Raw genomic sequence first — 10832 nt, forward strand, 5'->3', positions numbered from 1 at the left:
AATTATCTTCCCCCATCTATGTTCCTAGATTACTTCCCTAATAATAATTACTGCCGCCCTGAGACTTTGGTAGCCTAGTGACTCTAACTAGTGATACTACCGTCTTGGCAGGCTATGATAAAACACCAGAGGAAAAGAAAAACAAAAATTTTGGCTTCAGCCTTCTCAAATATCTCTGAATATACTTTCAGCCTTCTCAAATATCTCTGAATATACCTCCAATAAATACAGTTTTTCTACATAACAACCGCTTTCTACTTAATTCCTGAAGTAATTCTTGGTGTTGGATTCATTTCATTCTTCACATTGATTCAAAGCGTATATGTAACGTGAAGGCGAATTCAGAATTTCATGTGTCAGCAAATAAAATGTTCAAAATGATGCAAAATACAAATGTGAAATTGTATTTGTGAACTTCACTATTCTTTCAAATTATATTTAAATACCTACCCACTCAGACAATTTTTTTTAACTATCTGCATGTTCTCCTCAGGTGGGAAAAAAGGTATCAGAGTTCTTGAATAATTTATGAAAGACAAAATGACAATACTATACAAGGTTTAACCTATTCACAATACTGTATTCAGCAAATGGGAAGTAAACAAAATATATGATTTTAGTAATTCTAAAATATGTGTACAGGAAGAACATAGAAGAGGCCTTAACATACATAAACGAACAATTGAGGCTAGGCACGATGGCTCGCCCCTGGAAGCCCAGCATTTTGGGAGGCCAATGCGTTTGGATCGCTTGAGGTCAGGAGTGCAAGGCCAGCCTGAAGAGCAGGGTGAAACCCAGTCTTGACTAAAAATACAAAAATTAGCTGGACATTGTGGCGTGTGCCTACAATACCAGCTCCTCGGAAGGCTGAGGCAAGGGAATCGCTTAAAGCTGGGAGGCAGCGGTTGCAGCGGGCCAAGATCGTGCCACTTCACTCCGGCCTGGGTGAGAGAAGGAGACTCCATCTCAAAAGAAACACACACACACACACACACACACACACACACACACACACATCCCAAAAACTAATGAAGCAAATAAAGTGTGTTTTAGAAAAAATGCTCACAGGAAACTCACATATCCAACAGAAAAAAAAAAAAAAAAATCCTTTAAAACAAAAGTTCCAGGAGGGGCACATAAGAAAAAAAATTTAACACTTTGCATATACAGTGCAAATAGTAACCTGAAAAGAACCACGGGGGAAGAAACTCAAAATTTACAACTAAGTGCTCTAAAAGAAGTTGAAAGTCCCTCTCCACGTCCATGTATTGCAAACTTGATCCTAAAAACTGACAGGAGCAGAACAATAAAAATATATCTGAAAAGTGGTAAAACACTTCGGGTCTCATATAAGAATTGTAATGGAAAATGCATCAGTCTGCAGTTTTTCCATACATTTATGAACAAATTACATGTTTTCATACGTAAATTTGCTTTTCAGTATTCCAGGAAATTAAGTTTTATATTAATAGTAAGCAATGTTAACTAAGCAGGTGTTTACGAAGGTAACTGACACTGGGTGTCCACAACATCATTCAGGTGGGCCTTAATTCCCAGCCAGTTTCCCTCCCTGGTCACATATTGAGGTTTCCCAGCCATTCTGCAATCTCTAATTGCAAAATGAAAGGAGGCAGTTACAAAACGTCCTGCAGTGCTTCAGCCCATTAACATGAAATACCCAGGACGGGTAAGGTGGGAGGCAGAAACCAGATTGCTGTTTGCTAGGTGCTGAGAGAAGGGAGAAAATGAAAGGAACTGCTTAACTGGTAGTGCAGTTGTAGTGTGGAGTGATGAAAATGTTCTGGAAGTAGATGGAGAGAGTTGTTGCACAGCACAGATTGTGTTACGTGCCAGGTAACGATTTCCATTAAAATGTTTAATTTTGTTACGTGAAATTCATCACCACAACAAAAGTCAACTATTTTTCCATTTTTCCTCTACCTATCCTTCGTTGCGTAACCCTCATCTCTTGGTGACACACGGTCATTTCTCTGGGAAGAGCCTGGCTCTCTGCGTGAAGGACCTCCTTCCTTTTAATTTTCTCATCCAGGTGACATGGGACATGTAACGTTAAAATGATTTAATATTGTGTAAAGATCTCAAAATCTGAAACACAATTTTTTCTTGTCTAAAACAACTTTTCCAAAATTATTTCTGGTATGATTCTGTCCTTCTTTCCCTTAATTGCTAGACATTCATGACAACTTAAATATTTCTTCCGGCTTTGGATAATCCCATGGCTCCACAAGGCCAGTTCTACTAATGAAGCTGAAGGCAGACATTAATTCGTAAGAAAAAGTTCATTTTTAATTGTTATTTATTAGTTACTTAAGGTTTTTCTTTTCATATGAATTACTGATGACTACTAATGATGTAGGGAAAACAGGTAAAACCATGAAAGTCTTCGCTGAATATAAAGTTTACATACGTCGTCCTTTCTCAGCTGAAGAAGGTAAATTTTCCCATGTTCTTCAATCCGTCTCACACACACAAAGATTGCTGCCTTTGAATGACTGCACGCTAAAATTTTACATGAAAGCGCTCCCTCATCTCTAAGCGATTGGCTCTAGCTTAAATGTTGGCAAATTAACATGTACTAGTGCAGCTCTTCTCATGGTGACCAATATTTATTTTTACTGCAATTAGCAATACACTTAAAGGGGTCATTACAATGATGTACCTGTTTCAAAAATAGAAAACCTCCTCCTTTAACATACTCTTCACACGCTAATTCCTAGAGGTCAGTCTTTCACCTATGATGTGATCGCTGGCTAGTCTTCTGATGGAAATGTGCTAGCTTGTGTATTCTGAAATCAATAAATATTTAACTTCATCGATACTCTACACGTGAAGTGTAAAATCGAAAATGTCAGGCTTCAGTTTCCTCCATATGATGATGGAGTCCTTGGTGAGAATTTTAATTTGTTCTGTTTAAATTTCTTTGCTTAGAACTGTTACTTTATTGTCTTACATTCTTCTGTTGAGGCGGCAATCTTACCCTTGGCATTCTCAGCAATGTGACTTCTTTTTCAATTCTGCGTTTCACCTCGTGCTGCTTAGAACTAAATTCCCTCCTCAAATAATTTCAAATTCTACACTAAGGATGTAGTGTTAAGATTTCAACATCCCTGTACAATCTGAATGATCGCACACATCCCATATATTTACACCCCCCACATATTTCTATACACCATATCTTACTTTACACCCCCCATATGTTTCACAACTCTGCACTTTTGTGGGATGCACTTAACTTAAAAATGCTGGCCTCCTTCAAGTCTACCTTTCAAGCATTAATTTTATTAATCAATATTATTTAATATCAGGGATTGCTTATTCGCAAAATGCTCTTTTACTTCTTAGTATCCTCGCATAACCAATGAGAATGCCTTGCACGCAAGTATTACTGAGGTCTCAGAAACTGGATGGCCAGGCACAGTGGCTCACACTGTGAGTCAGTGTGGAAGACTGAGGCAGCTGGACTGCGTGAGCCCAGGGCTTTAATGGCGGCTATGGCAATGTAATGAGATCCTGTCTCTACAAAAATAAGAAACAAGAAAAACAGATTTAGCTATGTGTGGTGGTGCATGCCTGCAGTCACAGCAACGCAGCAAGAGCTTGAACCCAGGAATTTGAGAGCGTAGGGAGCTATCATTGCACCAGCGCACTCTGGGCTGGTGAGAGCAAGACTCCAACCCACAAAGAAACGGAACCAACAATTTTTAGATTGGTATGCCGGGGGAACACTACCAAGGGACCAAGGAGATGGAAGAATTCCTTAAATTAAGAAGCCTTCTATCAAACAATACCGCTAGGAATTTTAGGAGAAATTAAGAGGAATTCTCCAGCAAACACGAGATTAAAACTAATGTTTTCTCACAATGTGAACCCCGGCACTTGGGGAGACAGAGGTGGGTGGATCACGTCGTCAAGAGATCCAGACCATCCCTGGCAACATGGTGAAACCGCATCTCTACCAAAAATACACAAATTAACTGGGCCGGGTGGCATGCGACTGTAGTCCCAGCTACTCGGGAGATTGAGGCAGGAGAATCGCTGGAACCTGGGAGGCAGAGGTTGCAGTGAGCTGAGACGACCCCACTGCCCTCCAGTCTAGCGACAGAAGAAACCCTGAAACATAACACAAGAATCATTTTATTGGTGTGAGAGAGAGATGTGGGATAAATGCAGAGTGAAGAGAGAGCAGAATTTGATCAGTTAAACAGGTAAATACAATCTAGATAAGGACAAAAATATATTAGGAGAAAAATGATAAATTACTGTTCCTATAATTCTGCTATGAGGAAAGCTGTATCGAAACATATGATTAGGGTCCACGAAATTCCATTCAAAGAAACTTAAATATTTACAAATCAAAAAATGACACTTCAGAAAAGTATGTTATCTTTAAAATTTGTATCATAACATACAATTCTTACAAATCCATTATGAAATATTAATTTTAAGAGTAGGCTATGTTCAATTTTAATAATCTTTAAGAATGGCCCATTTAACAACATGAAAATTTTCATATAGCTACAAAAAAGGTAGACATATTCTAATGCCTTGGTGTTGTCACAGGTAAGGAAATGCATATTCTCATATATGGCAGAGTAGTAGTAATCTGCCCACTCCAGATCAATAGAGAAAAAAGTTACCACGTAATTATGTGCCTTAGAATGGAGCTACTCAGGAGGCTGAGGGAGGAGAATGGCATGAACCCGGGAGGCGGACATTGCAGAGAGCCGAGATGGCGCCACTGCACTCCAGTCTGGGTTACAGAGCGGGACTCCGTCTCAAAAAAGAAAGAAGAAGAGTGGAGCAGACAATGCAACTTCAACTTTAGAAAACATATCTGATCAATTCCACATGTGGTTGTTAAAACTCAAATGTTAGATTTTTGAAGGTGGGTTGCTAGAAAATACAATTGAGATACAGAACCAGGACTCAAAGGCCTCCAAATTCCCAGCCCCAGGCTGCTTGCCTGGCCTCCTCTCTGTTCCCTCTCTAATGCCGTCCCTCCCTCCCTGGAGTAGAACTGCAATGGATTGAGCCATAGGCCCTGGCTGATGATCTGGGGGACTGCAGAAGGGGGTCCACCGTAGGTCAGGTCACAGTTCAGAGCCCATTCCCCAGAGGCCAAGGAATGACCAGGGAGGTCCTTTCCCATGATGCACCTGCCGCGGAACCCTCCTCAGCAACCTTGCCAAAACCCAGGCAGTCATTTTTAGCCCAGCAGCTGAACGAGCTCAGGTAGGCGATGTTCTGCCTGCAGCTGGAGGCTCTATCTTTATGATCCCGGAACCACCGGACTGAAGTGCAATGAGACACCCCGTTCCCTGGGGGGAGAGGAGCCAGGAAGTTTCATGCCACACAGACCCTCCCACACACCAGCTCCCCTACTATGCTGGGAGGCACTCCGTACCAAGGATGCCAAAGCAATAGTCCTTCAGGATGACTTTCACTGTGGAAGTTAAAGTTGTGACAAAAGGAAATCTTCATTCAGCCGCCAGTAACTGGGGATGACTGAGTTCCTCCACCTGCCTGGCCAACAAGGAGAAACGGGATGGACTCGAAGCGACCATTTCATCTAGCTGGACTGAGGTGGCCTGCTAGCTGGAGTGAAGCATGAGTTTCCCATTCCCAGCTCTGCCGCTGAGACACCGCGGGCCCCAGGGAGGCCTCAAACGGACTCAGACACTGGACCCCTCCCGCAGACCCAGGCTCCCCAGCCTGACCTGCACATCCATCGTGCAGCAAAGCAGGACTTCACCATGGTTTCTGACCCAGGACAACAACTGAGTGTGCCAAACAATTTACCTCTGGTCAAGGAGCCTCCAGACGACTCGTTGAGCAAGTCTCGTGACACCCTGCAATTTTCAAGAGCACAGAGAATCTGGAGCATCTGGCCTGTCGCCCTCGCTTGTTGCTTCTCTGTCGCTGTCTGTCGAGGAGGCAACCTCACAACTGTGGTGGTTTTTGGGGTGGGGAGAGCCAGGCCAAGAAACCTGCACTAACTAGGGAAAGGAGACAGAGGAAGTGGTTGCGGCCGAGGGCGGGGGGCGGGGTGATGTAAGGCGGCTGCTTCCTCAGGGTTCAGGAGCCGCAGGAGGCCCTTGTGTGCTGGATGTTGGACACGCTCTGCTGACGTCCAGGTGTGTGGTGTCCTCTCGTCCTGGGCTTCCTGACGGGTGGGCCTGTCCACCTGAGGGAAGCCCTGTAGGTAGAAGGGGCTGCAGGGTCGTGCCTGGCGCTCCCTATGGGAATGGCTTGGGTGCAAAGGAGGTTATGTATGCTCAGGGCCTACACCCCTTTGGGTCCAGCGCCAGCAGCGGGGAGACAGGCGCTTCAGCGCTATGGGAGCCTCTGGGTCGGCAAGGCAGCGCACAGCGGTGTGCACGCTGGCTGTCCATGGCCAGCCCTGGAGGCTGGCCTCCGGTACGTCTAGGGCATAGGACGGGAGCCCCTTTGGAATGCTCCTTTCCTTTCCGTACAGCACCCTCCGGGAGGAAGCCTGCTACGCGGAGTCTGTATTGTCATAGACCTGCCAGAGGGCGTGCCGGCCTTCTGGCCTCTGGAGCAGACGAATTCCACCTCAGCCTAACCAAGAGACTTTCCTCCCACGCGCCCGCCCAGACCCACTTTCCCCAGGCCGCCTCGGCTGCCCTCGCCCCAGCAGCCAGAGAGACTTCTCCTCTGGATCTGCAGTATTCCATTCCATCTACCTGGCCTGCCCAGTGAAGTGAGATGTTTCATACGTGCCGTGTGGGTCAATGGCTTGCCACACTCAGGATGTCAGTGAGGGCACAGGGCTTCCATGCCCAAGATTCCAAAGGCCACGCAGCCCGCGTGTGCCTGGATGCAGCGCTACCTGGCGCAAGCCCCGAGGGCTTCTCAGAGGAGGCATAGCTCGGGAGGTTGGGACTGCAGGCCAGCCTAGGTTGCTGCTGCCCGGGGAGACGCCCACCGCCCTCGCACTGACTGGCCGCCAGGGGAGAACCGCGGTCTTGGAGGGGCTCCTGGGGCCCTTCGGTCTCCATGTCTTCCCGCGGCTCCCTGCGCCCTTTGCCTGCAGTCCCTTAGGGGGCGCCTGCTAGCCCGGCGCATGCGCCCTGAGGGCCCGCCGTCCCACCGGCTGCGGTGAAGGGCAGCGGCAGGGTTCCTGCGGTGAGGGTCCGGCAGCACAGGCGGTGGTCAGTGGGAGTCCGAAGGGGGGCACCGTCTTCAGGATGGAGTCTCTACAGGAGGGGGAGGCCGGGGCGCAGAGCCAGCAGGGAGCTTTGGGGGAGGAGGCGGTGCTGGGAGCGGATGACATAATGGCGGAGGTGGAGGTGGTGGCCCACCAGGAAGCCGACGAGAAGCGGCAGGAGCAGGTCCAGCGGGCACAGCCTGGCCCTGGGCCCATGAGCCCAGAGTCTGCACTGGAGGAGCTGCTGGCCGTTCAGGTGGAGCTGGAGCCGGTTAATGCCCGAGCCAGGAAGGCCTTTTCTCAGCAGAGGGAAAAGATGGAGCGGAGGCGCAAGCCCCACCTGGACCGCAGAGGCGCCATCATCCAGAGCATGCCTGGCTTCTGGGCCAATGTTGTATCCTTTGCAGTGTTTCTTCTGCTTTTCCAGTTGAGCGGTGCTCTTGGGAAGTGTAAGGAACTTACGGGCGGCTCGGCGTCGATGTGACCATTTGGGGAACACGGGTGAGTTTCCACAGACAAATGTGGCTGAAGAAAGCCAGAGCAGACACGGGTACTATTTTCCTGCGTGCGTGAGAGAAACGCTTCATGGTGCCAAGCAGCAGACGTTTGGGGCATCTTTCTGAAGAGCAGAAGCGAGTTCTCAGCAGAACACGTGTTGCTGTGAATCAAGCTATCGTTTTAAGGGACTGTGACTGCTCCGCCTTGCCAGTCCGATCTGGGACTGGGCTTCTTCGGGTATGAGCAGATTCTGCCAGGCCTCAGACACCGGCAGTTCTCTGCATGTCGCCCCTCCCCGTGTCAGTGCGGTCAGCCTCACAATGATACACCCTCGGTGAAACCCGAGAGGTCTGAATTCAGGGGGAGGGAGAGGAGAAAGGGAGGTCATTCATGGATGCAGATCTGAAAAAATCCCCTAGCCGCCCCTCTGGGTGCTCTTAGGCCTTCCCCGTTGCTTCTAGCTTTTCTTTCCGTTGCATCTCGAGGCTCTTTGACCTCAATCAGATTGCAAACCACCCTCAGATGTCGGCCCTGATCACTGACCAAGATGAAGACATGCTGAGCTACATGATCAACTTGGAGGTGAGGCCGGGAAGACTAAGGCTGGAGGGTTGAGTGGGGGAGGCTGAGGGAGATAATTTATTCCTGCAAGCAACAGTGGGCACCTCAGCCAAAAAGGTGTTTAAGCTTTCTCCACCTTGTCCGGACAGGTGAAAGAAGCGAAGCATCCCGTTCATCTCTGCCAGATCATGTTGTTCTTTCGGAGTAACCCCTACTTCCAGAATAAAGTGATTACCAAGGAATATCTCGTGAACGTCACAGGTGACAGGTGGCTCCCAGGATGGGTAGTGGAAGGAGGAAGGTGGGTGGATCAGTGCCAACGTGTTCCAGCCCCCTTACCAAAACATCCTCTGTCTGTAGAATACAGGGCTTCTCATTCCACTCCAATTCAGTGGTGTCAGGATTATGAAGTTGAGGCCTATCGCCGCAGACACAACAACAGCGGTCTTAACTTCTTCAACTGGTTTTCTGACCACAACTTCGCAGGATCCAATAGGATTGCTGAGGTGGGTCCTTGCTGGGAAACATGAGGAATGACCCCGGTGTGTTCCCAGCTGCTTGGGTCACCAGTCTGAGCTCTCATGAGGCCTTTTCCGGTTGATTCCCCTGACAGATCCTATGTAAGGACCTGTGGCGCGATCCCCTGCAATACTACAGGAGGATGAAGCCACCTGAAGAGGAAACAGAGATTTCAGGTGAGCCGTACAGTGGGAACTGGAGCTGTCTGATACCCAGGATAAGGGTGTTGACACACCTCTCTATTCAGGGAGCCTGGAGGCTCATTTCAGAAATGTAGAACCTGGGGGTCCGTCTTATCCATGCCGAAATTCCTTGAGAGGAAGACACAGCATGACAGAATCCAGGACATTCATGGCATTGGGCTGAAAAAGGCACATGAGACACTGCACTGCAAAGCAGGTTATAACTGTGGAGTCTTAAGCCCGGGGAAGCATAGTGCGTGTCCACACTCACTGAGAAGTAAAGCCGAGTTCTTACCTTCAATCTGTGGCACTTGGTTCCGTGGCCGACAACCCGACGGGGAGTCATCTTACCAACCCCTAAAGCTTGGGCTCCCGGAATGTGCCTGGTTGTCCTCCTTGCCACAGACCACAAAGGACTGTTTAGATCGATGGATTTCCTTAAGCTATTACCCCATCGGATTTCCGTGTGCTTTTAGTGTACAACGCGTCTTGTTAGCTGACTCCTGTCACAGAGAATACTGGAAATGGGGCAGGTATTGCAGAGAATAGTTTGTAACACATGCACGGTAGGAGGAAGTTGAAGAGATCACAAAAGGGGAAGGGGTAGTCTTTTCTCAGCAGGCCGTAAAATTAAAACATTTTAAATGGTGGCTCAGAGGAGATGCATTTTGACATGTGTTTGTGTTTCTCTAGGGAACGCGCAGATGTTGGGTTGAATATGATGGAGCATCGGACACAGGTGCTGTGTTCACCTAACACGGCAGAACTCCTGAAAACTTACTACAGTATGCAGGATGTCAGTACTGAGCATGGTCTTGTGCACAGGAACTGAAGGACAAGCAGATCCAGTCACAGCAAATGAAGACAGGAAGCGGGGTGGGGGAATTGAATTGTATGGAATAAAAAATAAACAGTATTAAGGATGTGTGGCTCTGTGTGTGTGTGTGTGTGTGTGTGTGTGTGTCTGTGTGTTTGTGTGTCTGTGTGTGTGTGTGTCGGTTGATCCCCTGGATTCCGCTGTCATAATGAATTGATCAATCTATATGTTTGATTCTCTTCATGAAAATGACCAGTCTGTGTGGGAGCTGGGCCTCTGAATTTGTAGAGTGAATTGGTGTGAAATGTTTTGGGATTCTTTCTATAGGACAGAGTTGGGGAGGTACAAGAAACAGAAGACAGTTAAGTTGACAGCTTACTTCATCCTATGGAAGCAGAGATAGTTCAATGACATTGGGTGATGGACACTGAGCTATCCAGGGCCCAGTTTGCTGGGGTAAGGTACCTGCAAAATCCTTCATTTTGGGTATCATCAGACACATTAAGATAGCACAGGATAATGGAAATGTTAACGTTATCTTTCGTGTCGAATTCACAGCTTATTTTTCTTTAAAGGCGAATGCGTAATCTTTTTCTGGGACAATCAGCCTCTCAGGACTTCTCACACACCAACGTGAGAAGAAATGAGCACATAAGGTATATGGAAGCCTTATGGGAAAGGTTTCAGAGGCATATGAGAAGACATTCAGGATACGCCCTTTTTTTTTTTTTTTTTTCTGGCGTAGGTGACTAAGGCAAAACACAAACATGCAGAAGTGAGGGGAAAGGTGGTGGATTTGTGGAATATAAGATTGCCTGAGGATCCATGCCTGGACTGTCTGTCACTTGATGACCCAGAATATGGACGATGTTGTTGATGTTTACATCTTTAGCTGGGTTAAGCTTTTCTCCAAGATGCTTCTTTAGGTGAGGAGGCGAAAATGTACGTAGCTAACACCAATGCGAGTGCATTTTGTGCATTTTTTTCTTTACGATTTTCCTTAAAGTTTTATTAAAGCAATGACCTGGTCTATTAAATATAATACTATAATGTACAAATCAAACCT

The 10832-nt window shown here is 47.1% G+C and overlaps 1 pseudogene; it reads left to right on the forward strand.

The window, feature by feature from the left end:
• Positions 1–7090: 7090 nt before the first annotated feature.
• LOC139360965 (testis-specific Y-encoded protein 2-like) lies at positions 7091–9866 on the forward strand (annotated as a pseudogene).
• The last annotated feature ends 966 nt before the right edge of the window (positions 9867–10832 follow it).

This window comes from Macaca nemestrina, chromosome Y (genome assembly GCF_043159975.1).
Source record: "Macaca nemestrina isolate mMacNem1 chromosome Y, mMacNem.hap1, whole genome shotgun sequence".
Taxonomy (NCBI): domain Eukaryota; kingdom Metazoa; phylum Chordata; class Mammalia; order Primates; family Cercopithecidae; genus Macaca; species Macaca nemestrina.